The sequence below is a fragment of the Protopterus annectens genome, chromosome 2.part0 (genome assembly GCF_019279795.1).
Source record: "Protopterus annectens isolate FY-2018-M chromosome 2.part0, PAN1.0, whole genome shotgun sequence".
In the NCBI taxonomy this organism is placed as follows: domain Eukaryota; kingdom Metazoa; phylum Chordata; order Ceratodontiformes; family Protopteridae; genus Protopterus; species Protopterus annectens.
Window position 1 is genome coordinate 1,153,663,121 of NC_056728.1, and position 23,642 is coordinate 1,153,686,762.

At 38.5% G+C, this 23,642-nt stretch overlaps 1 protein-coding gene across 8 annotated transcripts in view; it reads right to left on the reverse strand.

Annotated features, from left to right (window-relative positions):
• Nucleotides 1-20,355, reverse strand: part of LIN54 (lin-54 DREAM MuvB core complex component) — a 1,508,411-nt gene extending 1,488,056 nt beyond the window's left edge. For 5 of the 8 annotated variants that reach the window (XM_044061353.1, XM_044061352.1, XM_044061351.1 and 2 more), the window contains exon 1: nucleotides 20,202-20,288. The gene's annotated coding sequence lies outside the window, so the exon portion shown is untranslated. Of the gene's footprint in view, nucleotides 1-18,959; nucleotides 19,561-20,201 lie in introns of those variants that run through there. The other 3 variants (XM_044061349.1, XM_044061347.1, XM_044061348.1) reach the window with 3 other exon arrangements.
• Nucleotides 20,356-23,642: the final 3,287 nt, after the last annotated feature.

Genomic DNA, 23,642 nt, shown 5'->3' on the forward strand with positions numbered 1-23,642 from the left:
TGGTTTAGAGTCTGACATGGCTCCAGCAATTCTGACCATGTGGGTTCTGTCCTTGAGCCAGTTTGCAACCCAACTTATCACATAGGGGTTTATATTTAGGCTGGAGAGTTTGTCTACGATGCCCGAGTAGGGTATTGTGTCAAAGGCTTTTGCGAGGTCTAGGTAGGCTGTGTGGACCACCTTACCCTCATCAATGGCCTTGGTGACTGCTTCAAAGAAATCTACCAGGTTCAGTAGGCAGGATCTGCCCTTGACAAAGCCGAATTGGATAGGACCCAATGCCTCTATGTCCCCAATGTCTTTGCTTATGAGCTCAATAATGATCCTCTCCATAGCTGTGCAGACCAGGCTAGTCAGGCTTATGGGGCGGAAGTTTCCAGGGTCCGTAGAGGCGCCTTTCTTTGTAGAGTGGGACTACTGTTGCTGTACGCCATTCTTTGGGTACATATCCTGTAGTAAGGCTAAGACTGAGTAGCAGCTTTATGGGAGGGTATAGCTCTTCTTGGAGTTCATGTAGCACGCAGCCCGGGACACCGTCCGGTCCCACTGATGCTGTGTTTTTTGCTTTGGAGAGGGCGGCTCTCACCTGGGCATCTGAGATGTCAGGGAGGCAAGACTCTGCTGGGATAGATATTTGTCCTTTTGGGGGGGGGGGGGGTTTGCACTGAACCTGTCTGCCAGGATGTTGGCAATGTCTGAGGGTTCAGTCTATTTCTTGTTATTATGGACTAACTCTGAGCATATTTGGGAGTTGCCACCCAGGTTTCTAACATAACTAAAGAAAGCCTTATGATTATATTTTGTTGCTTGTGCAATTTTTTTCTCGAAAGTGGCCTTGGATGTTTTTATGAGTGATCGTAGTTTTTTGCTAGTACTGATTAGAGATGCCTTCCCTTTTAGGGATTTTGCTCTATCATGTAGTAGCTTCCTCCTCCTGTTGTATAGCTTATTTATGGCTGGGGTCCACCAGACAGGACGCCTGCCTTTGGGGGAAATGGGTCTTGGTTTTATTTGGGATTGCATGATCCATGCATCCCTGAAGGTGTCCATAGAATGCGTTTATAAAGGATTCAGCAGATAGGGCCGTGGTTTCCACTGGCCTGGGGGCCTTGAAGCATTCCACTTTGGTTTTAAGAAGTGTGAAGTTAGCTTTTGAGAAGTTCTTCACTGTGGACTTTTGTGCTGGGTGTGGAGGAGGGATGTGGATTTCTAGTGAGATTAATTTATGGTCCGATCTTACCAGCGAGGGGTATACTTCTGGTATGGAACATTGTGTTCCCATGTTGGTGATGATCAGATCTAGTATGTTTTCCCCTCTTGTGGGAGTGGTGACCAATTGTTCCATAGCATTTGAGTTTATGAATTCTAGGAACCTCTGGGCTAGGGTGTTGGGGCTTGAGTAATGCTCCCAGTCTATGTTTGGATAGTTGAAGTCCCCCAATATGATGGTGTATGGAGAGACCTTCATATTCTCCAGTGTCTTCAGGAAGGCAGAGTAAAGATGCAGTCCTACCAATAGAAGGAGTGGATTCTGACAAAAATGTGGCAGAAGGACAAAGTACTAAATGTGGGAGACAGCAGAGTATCCATGGAGAATGGTAAAAAAAGCAGACCCGAACCAGGAGAAGCAACAGCTTTAATGAAAATAGCCACACTGACCAAGCGCTTTCACCCACCATTGGGCTTCATCAGAGTCAGTAAACAGCACCACAATAATCACTTAAATACCAATTAGAAACAGTTAATTACGAGTACCTAAATAGATTTAAAAAATTAACCCATCAGCATCCAATTCATTCAACTCAACCCTAACATTTACTTAAACAACAGAGATGAATACATTGCTTTTCTCATAGATTAAATATATGTCACTCTTATAAAAAACTGTAAAACGGATACATTTAAAATTCTACCACAAAAATGGGTAATCATGAAATATATTGTAAGGAATGTAAATTTGTTTTATATAAACTGAGATTTGTGTTTTAATATACAGGCTGTGGTAATACTGTCATTAATGCCTGGTGCATTAGAAGCTGCCATAGACATTCCCGAACTTCCAGTAAGGTTTTTAGATCTCCCCCCAAATCCTTCTTGGGTAACTTATCAATCACAAATTTTTTTTTTTTTTTTTTTTTTTTTTTAAATGAACACAACTCTGCTACGTGGATATTGCAGGGTTGAACTGTTTTTTTGAACAAAATTATGTGTTGAGAAGCTGTCAGTGATTTATAGGCAAGAACTCATTGTATAAAAGAGCATAATAATTGTATATTGTTCATTTGTGATTGACACACTGAGTGGAGAAGTTTTTTTAGTACAATACTGCTTAGTGGAACAGCCGTTTGGTTTTTAGAGATTTATCTTTACATACATTAGATGGAGCGATTAATAGCCCAATACACTGATTTATCTAAACAAATAATTTCTCTGTTGAAAGCAAATGGCCCTGGCAACATGGTTGATAACAGCAAGGTTACCTTTTCTAATTCACAAGCAGAATTGCTTACTCTGCATACACCACCAGGCCCCTCTGGATTTCCCAATACAAGAACAGGGGTTAGAGATATGATTGGGGACTCAGTTAGGCCTAGGAGACAGGGGAGACAGGAACCAGTGTTGCCATCAGTTTTACCTGATCTGGAGACATTAGCAGCCCCACCTGTATAACCTAATGGGTTAGTCTTTGAGCAGGGTTCTGGTTTTGGTAATTTCAAGTCTCAATTACAATTATTTGAGAAATGAACTAAGAAATTCAAAACTCTTCAGATGGACAATGCATTTCTCGAACGTTCTATTGAGTTAAATCAGGTGCCGAGGGGACAGAGTTTTTAAACTGCCCATGGGTATTCAAAAAAACTCTGAAGCATTTCAGGAATTAATGGTGTTATATGACCGCACAGGTATGGATTTAATGCGGACTAGCATTAGCAATAACACAGCTAAAATTAACCAAATTAAAAAGTGAATTGTTGACCTTAAAACACAATATTTTCAATGGTTTATTGTTTGAAATTAATAAGGCACGATTTGATAAAATTTTAATAGACGTGGATAAATTTAAGAATGGTCTAGAAAGAAAACAAAAGAAAATTATTAGAGACACTTTAGAATACAAAGAAAAAAGGGCATACCCCTCTCAAAGAAGGGATATCAATATGGGTGGGGACAATGGTTACCAAGAGACTGCCAGGGATTCCAGAGATGAATTGGGTGATGTGCAAACAGATATGTGAAAACAATGGTGCTTTTTTAGACAGCACACAACCACCGAGACAGGTCAGTCCGGTTAAGGAACCGGGCACAATATCAGAATTTTGCTGACACGAGAATCCCGAGGCGGCAGAATTACCAAAAAAGCAGGAGATGGGGAGGTCAATGCCAAATGCAGTACAATCAATGGCACAATCATCAAGAGAATTACAACTAGATTTTTCTTTGTTTAGCAAAGAAAAGCAAAACAATGTTTCCACATCAGAGATGCTTTCTAATAATAGTGATGAGTTTATTTTTGATGAATTTAATGTTGTTGATTGTATTAATTGTACAAGTAATTTTAAGTTACAGGGTGATCATGACTTTAATATTTATAAAACTATTCTGACTTTATGATTACAGATCATGTTAGTCTCCTTAAAAGAGGCTTCTCTTTTGTCCCTACTTCTAGATATGAGATAAGGAGACTTTTGATCAACCTCAGATTAAATACCAGGCTTCTCAATTTAAGGCTGTTTTTTGGTAACAATATTTCTCTGGACTACGACAACAAACATTTAAGTCTTAAAAGAAGTAGTGTTTTTATTCCACCCTACAACCCTGCTGTTATGATTTTTGAGCGTCTGTGTGGTGTAGAGGTTTACAATGAGAAACCCTATCCAACAGCAACCTAACCACAGCAGAACAGTTTTGTTTAAAAGAATTGTCTTGTAGTAATCAATATAGGGTTATGAAACTCTATAAAGGTGGAGGGGTCGTTATTATGACAAACACAGATTATGAATGTAGAATGCAACTATTACTGAATGATGCAGATACCTATGAAATGGTAACCAAATCTGAAGTACAAAGAGCTTACACGAAAATTGATTGGCAATTGTATGAATATATGCGTGAGGGGATTATCTCATACGATGAATTCAAATATATGTCTGTGGAACATCCCATCATTATTTGGTATTCCTAAAATCCATAAGAATGAAAATTGTCCACCATTTAGACCCACTGTTGCAGCCAGGGGCTCAAAGACTGAGCCCCTTGTGGCCTACATTGATATTACATGCAAGAACACGCTGGACAAATTACCATATATTTTGAAAGATTCGTGGCATTGTTTGGATTGTATAAAGAACACCAATGTTGATGTTAGTGAGGAATTTTGGTTTGTTACTGTTGATGTCATCTTTGTTTTCTGCGATTCCGCAACAGATCAGGTTGGATATGTTCAGTAATAGTTTGATGAAATACAGCGATCTACACCAAGTTAAGAGAAGTCTCTTGTCTGAATTACTCGAGATGGTATTATTCAATAAATTTCATATTCTTTAATGGTGAATATTATAAACAGACAAACTCTGTGTTGTGATGGGTGCCAGGTGTGCACCCATTTATGCCAACTTGGTACTAGCAGATTGGGAACAGAAATTTATTTTCACATCAGAATACAAGTCCAAAATAATGTTATATTTACAATATGTGGACGATATTCTAATTCTTTGGAAGGGCTCTAAAAATTAAAGTAGAGGCATTTATTAGTTATTTGAATAAAACAACTGAGTTTCTCAAATTTACAAATCACATTGATAAACACAAATTTGAGTTTTTGGATATTCAGTTCTACACAGAAGATGGTTGAATTCACTCTAAAATTTTCCACAAAAAACATATAGTAATTCCTTTTTGCACTATGATAGTTGCCACCATGACCACCAAAAGAAAAATGTGATCAAGGGGCAAATGATACGGATATCCAGACTAAGTCAGGAAACTTGTTTTAAAGTTGAAATGTCACATTTGATGAATATGTTTAGGAATAGAGGATATCCAATGGAATTACTTTAAAATTTAGTACAGAGATTGAGAGGAGAAGACATTGCGATTTTAGGACCATCCTTATGGATAACAGAAAAGACAATCACACTAACTTTTCTGTTAAAGATAACCCCAATCATAATTATTCCTCTGGTATGGTTATGGAGTTTAACTCAACAGGGGCAAAAGTAAGGAACATAATGAACGCTGTATGGGACAGTGTTTTTACCCAAGAGATTAAAGATGCATTAGGCTTAGTTCCTAGGTTCATTAAGAGCAGAGGTTCTAATTTAAAAAAATTGTTTTAGAAAAATTCTACCAATTATGACAGCAGACTTTCACGAATGAGCAAATCCAGTACATGTAGTGTGTGCAAATACATTAATGATGGATCATAAGTGCAGATTTGAAGTTACAAAAGAACACTTAAGATGTCCTGGACACTAACTGCAATACAGAGATGGTTGTCTGTGTGGCTACATGCCTATCATGTACCGCATTTTATGTTGGGATGACTACAAGGAAGCTTAGACTTCGCATATTGGAACATTAAAAATAATAAAACAACCAATGCCCTATTCAATCACAGTAAGAGTTGTGTTAATTTAAAAAAAAAATTATATTTTTGTGATTAATAAGTTACCCAAGAAGGATTTTGGGGGAGATCTAAAAACCTTACTGGAGGGTTAGGGAATGTCTGTGGCAATTACGCCTGGATGCTTCTAATGCACCAGGCATTAATGACAGTATTTCCACAGCCTGTGTATTAAAACACAAATCTCAGTTTATATAAAACACATTTACATTCCTTACAATATATTTCAGGATTACCCATTTTTTATGGCAGAATTTTAAATGTATTAGTTTTACAGTTTTTTTATGAGTAATATATATTTAATCGATGAGAAAAACAATGTATTCATCTCTGTTGTTAAAATAAATATTAAGGTCGAGTTGAATGAATTGGATGTTGATGGGTTAATTTTTTAAATGTATTTAGGTACTCGTGATCAACAGTTTCCAATTGGTATTTAAGGGATTACTGTGGTGCTGTTTACTGACTCTGATGAAGCTCAATGGTGGGTGAAAGCACTTAGTGTGGCTATTTTCATTAAAGCTGATGTTTCTCCTGGTTTGGGTCCGCTTTTTTTTTTTTTTTTTTTTTTTTTTTTTACCAGTATCACATTTGCAATTTTTACGGTGATTCATGGAGAATGATTACTCACTGTACACCAGACAGAAGAGAAGCAAATGTATTCCATTAATTTAGGGAATGTCGAGATGTAGGTGTGAGCTTCAAACTGTTGTACCCAACTGTTTTTAAATGCATCTTCCCTCCAGGAACAAAATCATCTAATTGATGAAGTACATGCTAAGGGAGGAAATACAAAAGTTTGTCCAACAAAAAGCGGCCTGTGAAACAGGAGATTCTGCTTAGTGTTCTTCTGGTAATAAAGACCACAGACAGACTGCACCTATATAACCTTTTCCACTGTTTCAATGGAAAATGTTGGAGATAAGGAAGGGAGCACAAGAGATGACTAGAACTAAGAGTACGTTGGAAATGAAGCAGTGACAGGACTTCGGTGATGTACAGTAATAAAATCAGTAACTTAATTTGTCTTCTTTGAGCTTTTCCCCATTACGGGTCGCCATAGCAGATCACCTGTCATCTCCATCTCATGATTGGCAGTGGAGTTTTACAGTGTCAAGTTGCCAGCCCGTCACCCAACCTTCCACAGAAGGCGCACACATGCAAGCACTCACGTCTAGGGCCAATTTAGAGTGCCCAATCTGCCTACAGCATGTCTTTGGGATGTGGGAGGAAACCGGAGCACCAGGAGGAAACCCACATGAACACAGGGAGGACATGGAATTCTAATGCAATAACTATTTTTGTGAAATATGACAGAACAAGAAAATCTGGAAATATTAAACTTTCAGAGTATGTTGGACTTGTGGGGGGACTCTAAAGCATATACCCTACTTCGTGTCATTAATATTTGGAAAAATGCTTTTGGGAGGGCAAGCTCAGGGAGAAAGTTAACTATAAGTAAAGATTTTTTTTTTCTTAAATAGTATCAAATTTTGTGTTGTGGTTTTCTTTACATGCTACAAAGTTTTTTTTCCCCAATTATTAAGTGTAATGGGGATTGTAAACAGGTGCTGTTGTTTTTTGTTTTTCTTTCTCCCTTCTCTCTCTCTATCTCTGTTCAGTTTTAAGAAATGTAGGCACTGCAATGTATTAAAAAAAGCCTGGTGAAAGAGATGGTCTCATTTTTGCATGGGGAAATGAATGGATTAAAAACATTAGATTGATTTATTCACAAGTTTTTAAGAGAGCTAGTAAATGAAAAAGAAAAAAAAACTCATAATATTCAATATTCTATCAAATACATGTAAGCTCAGTAACAATTCTGCAGCTGGTCTTCATGTTTGTATGGAAACAATCTGATCAAGAGAAACTGACTACAGTCTGGTGGAAAGTGTTTGGCTGAGGTATAAAAGGAGGAATTGGCTAAGAGAACGTTCTCTGAAAGCAATCAGGGGCTTTCCGAAGGTAGTCAATGTTCTCTGAAAACATTCAGGGGTTTCCCAGCTGGGAGAGCTATAAAATAAGACAAAACCAATCAGCACTTAAAAGCACAGGTTGCACCATGCATCTTAACACAGATGACCTTTCTTTTAGGTTAACAAGCATGTGAGTGTGGCTATCAGCTTTGAGACTTTCATTCCTATTAGGAGGTTAAAACTTCAATATCCGTTTGCGTACAAGGTTTGGTGCATTAGTGTTACGTTACAAGGTTTTAACAGTACTGGGTGTATTTTTTGAGGACTTTCAATAAAACAAAAAAGTTTTATAAGATGTGACATAGGCTCAAATGGACAGGACAAGAAACAACAGTATAAAAGTTAAACCTGCCAAACAGTGTATGCATGTAACAAACAGAAAAGCTGGAACTAGACATTTAACAAACAAAGGTGTTGTACATAAAAGGGGGGAATAATAACTTTTTAATACAGTGATGCACTCTGTAATGTCTTTGTATTTATCTGGGAGGCCATTACAATTAAACAAGAAAAAGAGTAGTGAACTATATTAAAAAAATTTAGAATGCAAATAACTATGTTACAGGAGACACACTTGGAAAGAAATGAACATGTGAATTTGGTAAAGAAAGGTTTTCTGGACAGTTATTCAGCAGCATACCTGGGACAAAGGAAGACAGGAGTACTTGTATTAATTACAAGAGGAGCTCCAATAGTGACAGAAATTAAAAAAAAAATAGATATTAATGGCAGATTTATTGTGCTAAAGGGGCTACTGGCAAAGTAGAAAGATTACACTGGCATGTATTTACATTCCACCAAACACTGCTGGAATGGAGCTTAAGAAAATTCTGGGAGAAATTAGTTTTCAGCAAGGAATATTACTTGTAGGTGAGGACTTGGAACTTGATTTGCAGCAGCGAGGAAGTGTCTGGAGGACCCAAAAGGGAAAATGTAACAAAGGAGGGTAGATTGTTGAAGAACTTTATGAAAATATTTGGCACGGAATATGTAAATTTAGTAACAGAAGTTCAGAGTGAATTTATATATTATTCCCCAAGATATAAACTAGGCTAGGCAATTTACATTTCACAAGAACATGTGCATTTAATTGAAGGTACCGATACCCACCCAACAACTATTTCAAATCATGTGCCAATAACAGCTAAAATAAACACAGGGTAATGAACTAAATGAGACATTGGCACTTTCCCAACTATCTGCTGAAAACAGAAGAATTAAAAAAATAGGTAGCGGAGATTATTCAGGAGCTGTTAGAGAGGATAGAAATTTCTTCTGAAAATATAGCTAAGGAGTGGGATACAATTAAGGTGGAGGCTAAAAATAGGGTGGAAATAAAAGAAAGGGAGCTATGGTTAAGAAGTAATAAGAATTAGAGGGACTGAGAAATGTAAAAGTATTGCAGAACAGGAGGAATCCCAAAGAACAAAAAGATGATCAACTGCAGAATGCTAGGCAGAAAATAAGGAATTACCTCAATGATATGCATGAGCTTAGAATGATTGCTTCTAAGCAATTTCTTTTTTTATAACACTACAGCACAAAAACTTTTAGCATGACGACTCACCCAACAGCAAGTAGAAAGGGCTGTCATCAAACTTAGGAAGCCTATAACAAAGAAGGTAACAAAAGATCCTGTAGTGGTATTATAGATATTTTGGAAATTATATGAGAATCTCTGTACAGCAGAGAAGTATGAAATAAAGAAAAGATACAAATGGAAATGTTGATCTAAGAATTAAATATGCCAAGGTTAGAGGTAAATGAGACTCTATTACTAACGGTTAGGATAGGAGGAGATGAAATAAAAACTGTGATGTATAACCTACAGGAAAGTTTGGAAGCTAGAAGGGAAAAAACTGAAAGATCTGAAGGTTTTGTTTAAAGACCATCTTAAGGGGAGGAGAAGTACCACCATCCTGGAAAAAAGCAGTGGTAGCTGTAATACCTAACGAGGGTAAGGATCCATCAGATCCAGCTTCATACATGTCCATTTCAATACTAAATCAGGATGTCTATAATAGCTAAAGAGTGGCAAAAGTAATGTCAAAAATGACAAATATGGATCAGTATGGTTTTGTGGAGGGGATGCAAACATTTGACAACATTAACAGAACACTGATGATCCAGAGGGAAGCAGAATGTAAGAAAATATCATTATTGTTGGTGGGTCTTGAAACAGAGAAAACATTTGACAGAGTAAGCTGGGACTTTATTAGCAGGGCAATGGAAGCATTTGCCTTTCCTGAAAAAATAAATAAATAAATAAGGTTGATTAGGAGAATACACAAGGGATCAGAGATGAAAATTCAAGTGGGCAGAGTCCTCTCTGATAATTTCTAGTTGAGCAGAGGAACCAGGCAGGGGTGTCTTCTTTCCCCCTTTTTTATTTGCATTATATTTCAAAACGCAGATGATATTACTTTTACCTGATAAAGCCAGAAAGACATTAGTGTTGTGCAACATTTTGAGACAGTTTCAGATCTTTTCTAGACACAAAATCAATGAAGCTAAAACAAAAGGCAATAGCGGTAAATTATGTACCCACACATAAACTGGTTCATGATCAACCATATTTATGGGGACATGATAAAATGAAATACTTGAGAGTATGGATTAAAAATGATTCTAGTATGGCAGCTAAGGATATGTGGGAAGAGATTACACAAAAGAGGATACAAAAACTGAGAAAAAGGAAGGCTTGTTATATGTATACAGATAGTAAGATACAAGCAGTTAAAAAGTTTTTAGTCCCTTTAGTCTTATGTACAGGTCAGGCATATTTTTAAATCAACCAGAGGAGAAGTTGTGGGTAGCAATTAATAGAGAGCTGAAGGACTTTATCTGGGAGTTCAGCAAGAGTCGAGTGGGATAAGATGATTCTTCCAGTAGAACAGGGCGGATTCAGATTATCCAATCTGAAGGGCCATTTTAGTGCTACACAGTTAAGACGCCTATACATAGCACAAGCAGAAAACTATAGTTCAAAGTGGAAAGGGATGATGATGAAACACGGGGGAAGCTCAAGAAACAAAGAGAGACTGGGATTTTGGATGCAGGCCTTTAAGTAGAACAGTAATCATGCAGGATATTACATCCAGAAAGTATTAAGAACTAAACCAACACGGGAATGGAGAAAGAAGATTACACCGATAGGGATGACTGCAATTAGGGATACAGAAAACTGGCAAGAGGTAGGACAGAATTTACTGGAGAAAACTGGCAAAAGAACCAGGGAATTGGGAGCAAATAACTAGAGAGGGAAAGATGACAGAATGAGAAGATGCCAAGAAATTATTTGGATTGTAGGTTAGAGACTGCCTTCCCTATAAAGGATTGATAGAGTACAGGCAAAGAGAAAAAAAAAAAACAGGGGGGGTCCTAAACAAAGGATCAGCACTGGTAAAGTTTTTAACAGAACCTAGAACAGAAGCTGCCATTAAGAAAAGAAATAATTAGTACAGTATATAAAATGTTGCACAATAACTAATAATCAGAGGAGTTTAGAAAGGATTGGGAAGAGAGACTGGATAAGCAATTCACAAAGAAACAATTGAAGGATATATGTATGTCTCCCAAATATGCAACAAAAACTAGAAGATTTAAGATTTTTGCTTGGAAATGTTTACATAGATATTGTTATACCCCATGTAGACTCCAGATAATTTTTTCCCACAGGTAGACAGTAAATGTTGGAGGTGTGAATGGGGAAGAAAGAGGTAATTGGGAACATATTTTCTGGGAGTGTGGTGAGTTGGCAGACTAAGGATTCCCTGCGGGGTGCACTGTCGGAAATGCTGGGTGGGCAGATTGGTCTGACAAGGGAGATGATTTTTTTAAGCTATGATACAAAAATGGAACTGCCTAAACATGGTAAGGACTTGCTGTGTCCAATAACGGTGGCTACCAAAAAATGCAGTTACTAGAAAATGGAATTCAAAATCTAAACAAACTATACTGGAAGTAGTGAATATAGTAACGAAAAAAAAACAAATGGAATTGAGATGTGCAGAAAAGGGTAGGAGCAAACTACACAAGAAAAAAATGGGAATTGTGGGAACGATACATGCAAAGGAGGAAAGAGGCCTACAAGGCAGCAAGACTAAAATGAGCTATGTAATGCTTGAGTAGGAAAGAGGCCTACAAGGCAGCAAGACTAAAATGAGCTATGTAATGCTTGAGTGAGAAAGATTGGGTAGATTATAGGTGATGTATAATGTTTGCAACTAGGAGTGTGTCAGTATGGTTTACTTTGTGATATGAAATGATTGCGACTAAGATTGTGTTGGTGCGGTTGACTGCTTATGTAGTAAGTGATGGCTTAAAAAAAAAAAAAAAAAAAGGCAAGAATTGAATTTATGTAGTATTGCTTAGGTTATATTACATATAGCAATATATATGAAGTATGTTTATTTTAATAGAGTTTGATTACTTTTATATGAATGTAAATTTGCCTATGTCACAAGTGATAAACTCGATAAAGGTGTTTGAAATTACACTGGCAGTGATTTTTAAAGTGTGAGCTTGGCGCTGTCATGAAGCTGGTATATACAAGATCAGGGGTGGGAGGGGTTGCCCCTCGAAGAAAAAAAAAAATAAAATGTGAAGTTAATTTTTTCACCCATTATTGCTCAGTGTTTGAGGCTCAAAATGTTGATGCCTGGCGTTCAGTTGCAAAACATTCTAAGCAAAGAGTAATAAAGAATAATAACAATACTACAATTCAACCAGTTAGAAGTTAGTACATAAACTATACAGACAGTCTACTGAAAGGATACGAGCCACAGAATCCTATAGATGGAATTTTACACAGAGAACTGAACAGCTCTTCCCATCAATGATTGTGCTGTTGAGGGTTTTTTTTCACAAAATTTTATTTAGGACCAAATATTTTCACAACAATTTGCTGTCAAACAATTGTATTTTGTTCAAAATATATGTGTATTAACACACTTTACCCAAGTGCTAGAGCCAGGTTTACAGTGACAGGTGTGTAAATATATATATATATATATATATATATATATATATATATATATATATATATATATATACACACACACATATATACACATACATACACACACACACACACACACTTGTCAGTGTAAACCTGGCTATATATATATATAAAAAAAACACCCAGAGCTTGACATTAAAGTAAACATTGAAACACTGACTTTGCAAATGCCAACATGCTACTACGCAAGCGTCAAACAGTCTCTGTGAATGCAAAAGGATTACAAAACAAAAAACATGTGAAAACATTGCTTTTCCAAGTAGGCAACCCCCCAATAATTATATATACCAACGCCAAAATTTTACAGGCTCAGGGAAAGGACTTATTTCCTTTCCCCAAGACTTGTATGTATATACTTCTCAGAGGCCAAGCAAAGACAAAAGGCCTGTGGCTGACCAAGTTTGCGGACAACTAAGTTGGGTGCTGTCATTGACTCCCCAAATGATGTTAACATACTGCAAGAGGGTCATACAGCAACTAATGACTACTGCCAAAATCATGGCTCAAGCTAAATGCAAAAAGTACCATACCAGAGCAGAAACATGGCTCCTACTGATTACTAAATCAACAACAACCCCCTAAACACACAACCTGTGGTGAGAGACCTGGGTACTCAGGTTGATAATCTCACATTCGACCATCATGTAGTGGCGGTGGTCAGAAAAGCCTTTTACATGGTTCATCTCATAAGTAATGGGATTGCATCCAGAAATAAAGGTTATTGCCTCTCTATACTCCTCCATCATTAGACCAATAATGGAGTATAACGCCCTGTTTGGCATGTACCTCTCCAAACATCTGCATTAACTGGAAAGGCCACAGAAATACCTCGCAAAGAGAATACATGACCTCCAACATCTGTCCTATGCGGACAGGCTCAAACCACTATCACTCTACTCGGTATCGTACAGATTGCCAAGAGGTGAGCTGTGTCTTGCCTACAAGGCAATCTCGGACTCTTCCCTACTAGAGATGCTCCATAACCCCCCCCCCCCCCCCCAAGTCCAACTCCTTGCACATTACCCACTCGAAAGCCTGAATCTAATATGCGACATTAACCTGTCTCTCCAGCAGGTTTTGTTGGTCTCCCAGAGGCTGCCCAGTCTCTGGAATAGACTTCCCATACACGTCAGAGTATCTTGCTGAACCTCTTCAAGCGCAACCTTGATGAGTGGAAACCACAAATATGTCCCAGGGGTTCCACCTGTGTCCCTCATTAACAGGGGTGACAAGTGCTTACTGAGGTTTCTTTTTGGGGACAGACTCTTGGCTAGGCTTCTAAGGGCTTCAGGGCCATTAGCTTAGTAACCTCCTATGATCTACATCTGTTTAGTTGGTCAACTTTTGTCAGCTAACCACACATTGACTTAAGGTAGAACTGACCATCATGCACCCATATCATTAAACAAACACACACTTCACATACAAATAAAACCATGGCACGACACCAAAAAATATATACTCCATGTAGACCGCCATCAGAGACCAGAAATTAACCCTAAACCCTAGATATGTGGTGTAGTAAACACCACTGATTCACCATGCTACCCTTTCTTCTACTATGCAATCACCTAAACACACATTTTAAAAGAAGCTTGAAAACTCAAGTTACCAAACAGTTCATTTTTATGCATGTTGCAGCCAGTAAGGCCATCCACTCATTCTGAGGGCAGTCTTGGCTTAATCAGCAGTCTGATGTGCTAAATGAGGAATAGGAGTAAATCAAAGGGATTCACTGATGCCTTTGTCGAAACACAATTATACTTCTGTTCCTACCGGCCTTAATGTTCATTCTCCTAATTTTGTTCCATCCAGTTGTTTGCCTCATTCCAATGAATATTTCAGTTACCTTACTCAGTCTGTTCCCTCTCAACAGTCTGCAAATAAATTCCCCCCTTTTAACTTTCCTTCAGTCCAAATCTTCTCCTGTATTACCCATTGTTTACACTGACATCTCCCTCATGCTCACTGGAGATCTATGTCAAGTATTTTTTTTCATACTACCATCTGCCACCTTTGTAAAAGGACGAACACAAAGTGTGAGACAGCACTTTGCCTTATACTTTGTTCTGACAACTGTTTTAAAAAAAATGAACCTTTAAAATATGCTACACAACATAGCTTACATTGTTGCACAGTTCTGCAAACATGTATCAATTTATGCACTTGTTTTCTTGCAATGCATTTAACTTGTGAAAGTAGACAACAAAGGGGGCCAGAATCATCTCATTCGCTGTCATGGTTACCCAGCCACACTTCAAGCTTTGCCTTGGTATTATATCCATTTCTCACTGAAAATCCTTGATTTTATTTGAAAGCATGCAGCCCATGCAAATGGTACTAATCCAGATATCAAAAAGGAGAAAAACATTACTAACAAAATGACAGTATAATGGATGAACACTAAAGACCGAGACAAATATGTCCCAAATTAAACAAGTCATCCCATTAACCAGCAAAAGTCGCTCAGTGATAGTGGTCTTACCATACAAGAGAAATCAACATTTTTATGGAGGGTGAGCACACACAATATTTAGACATGTGACTTACGATTAGCATACAGTTGAGAAAAAACAATAATCTAACCCAAATAGGTGATAGCCTACATTCTTTTTCAAAAATTATGCATAAATTATGCATAAAGTCATAGGTTCATAGGTAGGTACTAGGCTATTGGCCCTAGAGCCTGTACAAGCCTAGCCAAAAAAGTACCCTGGCTTTCGCCACCCAAGAAAATTATTTTCCTATGCCCATGTCAGGCAGAACCACAGAAGTGATCCCCAGGGTGAATTTCCTATTTCTGAACATTCCTAAGTCTGAACATGTCAGGTAGTTTCTCTGTCGTTTAACCTTTCCAGCACCTTCAGAAGTCAAGTACAGAACTACCCCAACTAGTTGTCCAACTTTGGATTTTCCTTGTACCTACTCCTGATGCAAGTGCCCACCCTCATGTTCTTAGTTTAAATCCCTCTGGCTCCCAGGAGAGAAAGTTGATAATACAACAGGACTCAATGCAAGTGTCACCTCCACTACAGAATTCCTGCCTTTGTACAGCAACCTTCTAATACCCAAGCTAGACAGGTGATGGAACAGCTGTACCCTCCCTCTAAAACACTGCTACTCGCATAACATTATTACAGTCAGTGTCCAGTCTCACTCATGATTTTATTGCTGCTGAGTGGGACCTGTCACAACAATATCTCTTGGGTCCAGAAATGACAATTGGGCTAAAAGTGAATTCCACCTCTGAACTCGGTTAAGAGTTCCACCTTCTAGGAATGCCAGTAATGTCTCCAGAAAATACAGAAACTATGAAAATTATATAACCATATTCAATGCTTGGATATATTCAGTGCTTAGCACTAGTTTCATCATCATCAATAAAGGAATGCTATAAATTCGGGTAAAATTCCAACCACAACGTACATGCACAGAATACATTTTAGATTTACTGAAACACTATCATCATCTATGTGCTGTTTTAGTGGCACACACCCTCCTCAATTCATGGAGAGAGGCTTCCAATTCCTAGTCCAGTGATGACAGACTGGTTTTCCAGATAGGCAGAGCATTTTAAATGACCACTTCACCAAACAGGCAGAACATTTTAAATGACCACGTCACCATAAAAGATCCTTTCCCCAAGGTATCACACTACCATACAATCAGGCTATAGTACCTTTTTGTATTCATGGACCATCACCAAAGGAAGTATGCAACTTCTATACAAGCTTGCTGTCATACTGTACTTGCTGCAAATATTAATTTTTGAAAGTTTCTCCAACAGGCAGGGGAAAAAACACTACACGCAACCCAACAGGTTCTGTTCCAAAAAAAAATGTCAATTGGTAAACCAATATGGAAGGCAAGAGGGGTAACTATTTTAAGACCATATACTTAACCAGTCGATTGCACTAAGTAGCTGAGATAATGGACTTCAGGAAAAGTCTACTCTAGTGCAGTCCACTGGCTCATACTGAAGATGTAAATAAATGGTAACCTAAACTAGAAGCGTGACTTTGAAGGCCATTTCCTACTACATTACAGAATTAAGCAGTGTCTTGGGTATAAAAAGTCATCTTTGTGACCATGCATAACAGCAAATTCTGAAACAACCATGTTTTGCAAGCTCAGATTTCATTCAAACTGGGGAAGCTACAGGGTTTAACCATAGAAAACTGGGGTAGATAGAAGCTTGAACCATCATTGTGAGAAAGAACAGCACAATGCAGCAGTCAATGCTACTGAACATCTTTCTGTTGAGAATTTACAACAGCACACACACCTGGCCATCAGTTATTTTCCCAACTTCAAAGGCAGTCAGCTCTCTTTGGCTTCAATAACTGGTCATTATTCTAAACATTACATCAAGTAAGGCAAACAAAGATGACCAGGAATGCAGAACAGTAGATTAACTCCCACAACATTGTCCAAGTTCAGCAAAATGCTTGGCTTTAACAGACATTCCTATTTCTCATCAAAAATACCCAAATAACAAAAGTCAAACTATGTGTTTCTTCCAGCTCTTCTGTTTTGTGCCCTACCAATTCCAAATCAATTACCAAGAAAGTCAAAACATGTTGAAAATGTAACAATGCATGATCACTAACCTTGATGCTGACACCTCTACCACCATACTTCCACAACAATTTTCGCCTGGCCTACTCCCTCATAAAACAAACTCTGTTCTACATTTAAACATATTAGGAATCACAAAGCCCAAATCACTTTTCACCACACTTCTCAAATGTCCCCGATTTTGACTCGAATTTTCACCCTGCCCCTCTTAATCTGTCCTAAAATTAGTCACTTTGGAGAAAAGGTGAATTATATTTAATAAATCATGACAATAATTACAGTTAGACTTTCATTACTTTAGGAAATGTATATTAATTAACACTCTCGTTATATCAATGTCGCAAGTTAACAATATTTAAAAGTGTCCCTGATTATTTTGGATTTGTCCCCAATCATACCACTGAACCTCTCATTGCAAGAAATCTGGATGAAGCCTAAAATAATGGGGGGTCAAAGGCCCAAAAATATGGACAGATTTTATATATTGCTCTAAAGTAACAGGATGTGTGTTAGCATGACGTTTCTGAAAGATACGAAGTCCGAAACTAAAATGAATGTAATTTAGTGATTTCAGTCCTCAGCTATTTGCCAGAAAAAAACTAATTTTTATGAGGAGCAGACCAAAAAATGAGGTAAACAATCTAGACAGGCGTGCCTCAATTTTGTTTAGATTAGTCTCTTATTATTTGAGAGATAGGCTTCTGACCATTTCCAAAGCTAAAGTGTCAATACTGGAGGCTTCTGGTCATCAAAAGACCACACATCACTTCTGATATACCAAAAATCATCTCCAGTGAAGAATTAACAACTGTCAGTCAAAAGGTTTGCATTTTCTAGGACAAGGCACACAAGTCTCATAGTAATTTTCAAAACCCATATTAACAATAGTCAGTGCTACAAAATTAAAGCCACACTGTCGATACTTAAATGCTGCTAAAGGTATTTAATGCAAAATGAGTAAAAGGAATAAGACCAGACGAGTGCCTAACCTGAACATGTAGCCTACACATCTAGGTTACTGATTTCTGTATTGAAGCAATAACACCAAAATCCCCCCAAGTACTGGTAGAAGTGTACAGCAACCCACAGTGAACACACTAACAATCAGATTTGTGCTACATACCTTTTTTTTAGTTGGATGTTAGTATGTCTCCAGTACAATGATTCACTTTTTAATAAACAAAGCATTCAGCTCTATCAAAATAATCCTGTCCTATATTAAAAATGGATATTTCTGGTAAATTTCCTCATACAACTAAGCTAATAAAATAAACATGAACTAAAAGACCATGCATTCTGAGCACACGAAGTAAACACAAATGGAATATGTAGATGTGGTTTGAATCCCACCAACCCAACTTAAAACGAGAGCCCCTAAAAATGTCACTGGGTTACATTCTGTTGTTTTGACGTTACTGACATCTGAACAGCATCACTAAAGTACAATAACAAAATACAAAAACAAGCAGTATAAATTAAGTCAAAGCTACATTATTAAAAGAGTGTCAAACTTCAGCAGAACCTTAAGCTGAAAAAAAGGATCTCTAGTATGCAAATCTGTACATAATAAAAAAAAAAAACACCACATCTAGTCAAAACAGCTACAGTCATAATACTTAAAATGTAGATTCTGGCTTAGGGAATTCTAAACTGTAACAGTTTTATATAAATAATGAATATGAAAAATAGTCTGTAGGCCCGAAAAAAATAGAAGATGGTGCAGCAGTACTGCCCAGTTCCAATGATGAAAGCCCTCCCTCACCTTACAATAAATATTCCCAGGCACGGACCCTAATCCTTAGGAAGTGAAAAAAGAAAACGCAGACGAAGACAGTGCCACCCAGTTGATGTGCAAAGTGCATCGATAGATTTCCAGTGCGATGGGAGCTTCTCAGTGCGAGTAAATGACACTTTATAGGCGGAGAAATACTATATTACTCCAGTGCGTCTATTTCAGGGCTGGGATTGTATTTCGAAAGATCCGCCATTTTCACCTCGTCATCACTTCAACAAGAAGGCTCGGAAGGGGAAGACTGCTAAGCAAAAACATTTGACAGCGCTCCTCCGAGTGCAGTGCATCGTTTCCAAAACAAGCACACACACACAAACAACAGTGACAGCAGGACGAGGGCGTGGAAAAAACGTTTCGTACCTTTTTCCCTGAGCAGAAACTGGTTTCTTAAAGTATGGTGTTGTTAAAATTATGTCACACAGACAAATCAAGGTAACAAACTTAAAACAAAACGCACTCCAGCCCGATTTACAACTGAAATGCCTCAGGGAAGCTTGGATTTGGCACCAGGAAATACGTGTGTTTAGTGACAGCAATCTCTTAAGTAGAACTGCCAAGGAGGTGCCAAAGTCATTGAATGTTAATGAATGCCGGGACAAAACAAGTGAAAATTGCAACTAGAAGAATGCAACACATGATTAGCTGATTCTTTTTATGAGGAAGCTTTATTAATTGTATTAGAAAGGTACAAGATATCAACCTCCGCTACAACAATTTTAAGTGCTTGCAACAATCGTGTCAATGATCTGCAACTTCCATATCCATAAAATGTCAAAACAAAAGTATCACTGCCTGTGACGAAAACTAAGTACTAATAAAAACAACCATACAAAACAGTAAAACAAAAATGTCAGCATTTTGCATACAATATTAAAAGTTGCACTGAAGAAAATGACATTGTCAACTCACTTATTTTGCGTGTCATTTAGTGCTTATTAACCCAGTGCGTTTACCTACTCCCCTCCCCCAGTACGATCGTAAAGCTTCCAAACAGACTGAATATAAATTAACAGGAAAGGAATATATAACAGTCCCAGAACATATAATAATTCATGTTACTATTAGTTGCAAGTACAAGCAGTAAACATATGGGAACAATTCCAAGATCATTGCTTGCAAGCACAACCTGCCCACTTAGTACAGAAAACTACTCCCCCACTCCCACCCACCACGGAGCACTGCCTAGTTTATAGTGTTCCATCAAACGCTTACCTCTCTTCTATGCACAACTAAAAAAGTATTACGGTGCTCAAAAATCAGCAAAACAGATTTCCAGCATTAATGGCACTCTTACTTTTACTTCACTGCCTGTCTCCCGGCCTGTTACTTAGTGCATACACTATTTGTTTAAAATCACGCGCCCAGCGCCATTCCACTTTCACATCCCATAATACTACCGCGCGCCCGTCTGGGACCTTAGCTCCCGTCATTACCCACGTGATCAAAGCTTGTGTCCAAAGGCGTGCTGACGTTGATGGGTTGCGATGGTAATGCTGGGGGCGTGTATGTAAAAACTACTGCTGTAGTACAGAATGTGCTGTTTATTTACTTCATGAATGGTGGATAAAAACCTGTCAAAACGTAAGAGTGGTTAGCATCGATAGTAGTTCGTGTTTTCGTGAGAGGTCATAGTTGAGATCCGAGGGTACCAACATGGCCGCGTCGATTAGACAGGAGCTTGCTCAGTTGATGAATTCTAGTGGTTCTCATAAAGATTTGGCTGGCAAGTGAGTATCACAAGAACATTTCATTAAAATTACTCTTTTTATATTACAATGCTTGGGACCAGATTGGCAAATGCTATGTAATATCTTTGCCCGTTGGTCTTGGCCTTATGTTAAACGGAGTGAAGTGTGAGAATGCTGTTAAATGAATGACCCAAGCTACGGTGTGCTTCTGTTTTAGATCTGATGTCCGTAGTAGTAGTTGGCGTGAGTTATACTTACTGTTTGTCACAAACATTGACTTTGAAAAAAAAAAAATCGTAATATCTACTGTGCTAAAGAAATGCTTTCTTGGGTTGATCATGTTTCGTCTAAATTCATATCGGGACAAATGTGATGCATCAGGAGTAATAATTAAACGGTTGTTGATAAACTTTATAGAGTAGTCGTGACATTTGAGGTGATCTCTGGTTAGGATTTGACAAATTTTAGTCTTTCACTTCTGTAGCTCTGGGAGCATCGCCTGTCTTAAATATATTCAACAGATAGTTGTAGTGCCCTACATTTTATCCAAGAAGTGCCCAGCGTGGTTAGTAGCTTTTTTGTACTTGAATATTTTTAGATTAGTTGATGTTATTTGCTATATATATATTTATTTACAAATTCTTAATGATGACTTTTTCATTGCGAAGCAGAGAAAACATGGAATTTTAAGACAAACTTATACGTGCCCTTCATAATAAGGAATAGTAGAAGGATGCAAGACGTCGTACCATACGCAGTTTCTGATTATAAGTAATGCTATTTTACTCATTCTAAAATTACTCCTGGTGTGCCATAATCTTGTTCGAGTTGTCTTGTGTAGCTACCACTTATTTTGTGGATGTGATTTGTAGTCTGTAGTCAAACGTAGAGAGCAATTTAATACGTTCAGTAGGGGCTTTGCATACAGATTAGCTGTTCTGTACCATACGTCTTACGTTAAAAATATAATTTAGTTATCTTTTTCATAGGTAGGTACTCTGCTATCGGCCCAAGGGCCTACGTAAGCCTAGCCAACAAGGTTCCCTGGCTTACGCCGCCCAAGAAAGTTATTTTCCTGTGCCACTGTTGAGCAGAGACACAGAAGTGATCCCTGGGGTGTATTTCTTATTTAACATCCACTCATCAATATTTTCCTTGAAGAGTGCTATTGAAGAACTTTGCTTGACATAGATGGGTAGTCTGTATGGGAAGTATTTTTTTGTAGTCTGTATGGGAAGTTTCTGGGTCAGGAATCTATCCCTCCAGCATGTCCTGTTTATTGTGGTGACAAGGTTTAGGTCCCTAGAGTGTGTAGCTCTGAGGGGGGTGTAGCATGTGCAACAGCTCTGAGTTTAACATAGCTTAATATGTTAGGCAGAGATCATCTCGGAGTAGGCGATATGCTACAGAACTAAGCTGGAGTTTTTTGAGACAGTCAGTGTAGGGCATTTGTTTGAGGCCAGTAATCCTCTTTGTGAGGTACTTCTGTGGCCTTTCCAGCTGCTGCCGATGTCTTGTGAGGTAAATTCCAAAAGGGGTGTTGTACTCTATAATGGGTTTAATGAGTGTCGAGTAGAGGGGAACAATGACCTCTCTCTTTTTTTTTTTTCCTGGATGAGAGCCCATTTATGATGAGGTGTGCCACGTAGAAGGAATTCCTGACTACTGTGGCGATGGGACTGTCAAAGGAGAGACTACTGTCCACCTGGGTCCCAAGGTCTCTTATCACACATTCGGTGTTGAGTAGATTGCTACTTATGTGGTAGTTCATGGGTACAGAGTTTTTACCAAAGGGGATGACACACCCCTTTTTGGCATTGAGCTTGAGGCCATGGCTCTGACACCAGGCATCTGTCTCAGCGAGGCCCTAATGTAGGATGCCCACATAATTTGGGGACTTGACTATGGCTCCTAGTTTGCAGTCATCTGCGAACTTCATTAGCCAGAGGCCTTCTGTGTTAGCCTGTACTTCAGAGAAGTAGATACCAAACAGGAGAGGTCCCAGGACGGAACCCTGTGGTACTCCATTTGTCACTGCTTTGAGGTCAGATTTGGAGGCTGCAACTTTTACAGTGTGGGTTCTGTCAGTGAGCTTGTTGGCAACCCATCTTGTTACGTAGGGATTTATACCTAGTTTAGTGAGTTTAGCTGTAATTCCAGAATGGGGGATGGTGTCGAAAGCCTTGGTGAGTTCAAGATAGGCTGTGTGAACCAACCTACCCTCATCTACGACTTTGGTGACTGCCTCAAAATAGTCGATCAGGTTCAGGAGGCATGATCTGCCTTTCACAAACGCGAACTGGGTGGGATCCATAGTTTGGACGTTACCAATGTCTTTGTTTATGAGTTCAATAAAGATAAATTCCATGGCCTTGCAGACCAGGCTCGTCAGGCTAATAGGTTGATAATTCCCTGGATGAGTGGTGGCTTGTGGAGTGGGATAACTGTTGCTGTGCGCCATTCAGTGGGCACAGCCTGATGCAAGGCTATTGTTGAACATGGTGCTTAAGTGGGGAGGCAGTTCATTCTGAAGTTCATGTAAAACGCAGCCTGGGATGTTGTCCGGTCCCATGGATGGTGTGTTTTTGGCTTTAGAGAGTGCAGCTTTTACCTGCGTAGTTGTGAATACAGGGACTCTGCATTCTTCTTGTATAGATATGAGCCCTTTAGGGGGTGAGGGGGGGTAAAGTTAGCACTGAACCTATCTGCCAGGAGGTTGGCAATATCAGTTGGTTCTGTAATTTTCTTGCCGTTGTGCTGTAACTCACCGTTGTGCTGTAACTCAGAGCAGATCTGGGTGTTACCAACGAGAGTCTTGACATAGCTATAGAATGCTTTGTGGTTGTCCTTAGCATTAGTGGTGATTTTTGTTTTCATAGCTAGCTTTGGAGGATCTTATAAGGGATCTCAGCTTCTTACTGAGGCTGGCCAGGGAGCTTCTCCACTTAGGGGATTTTACCCTCTT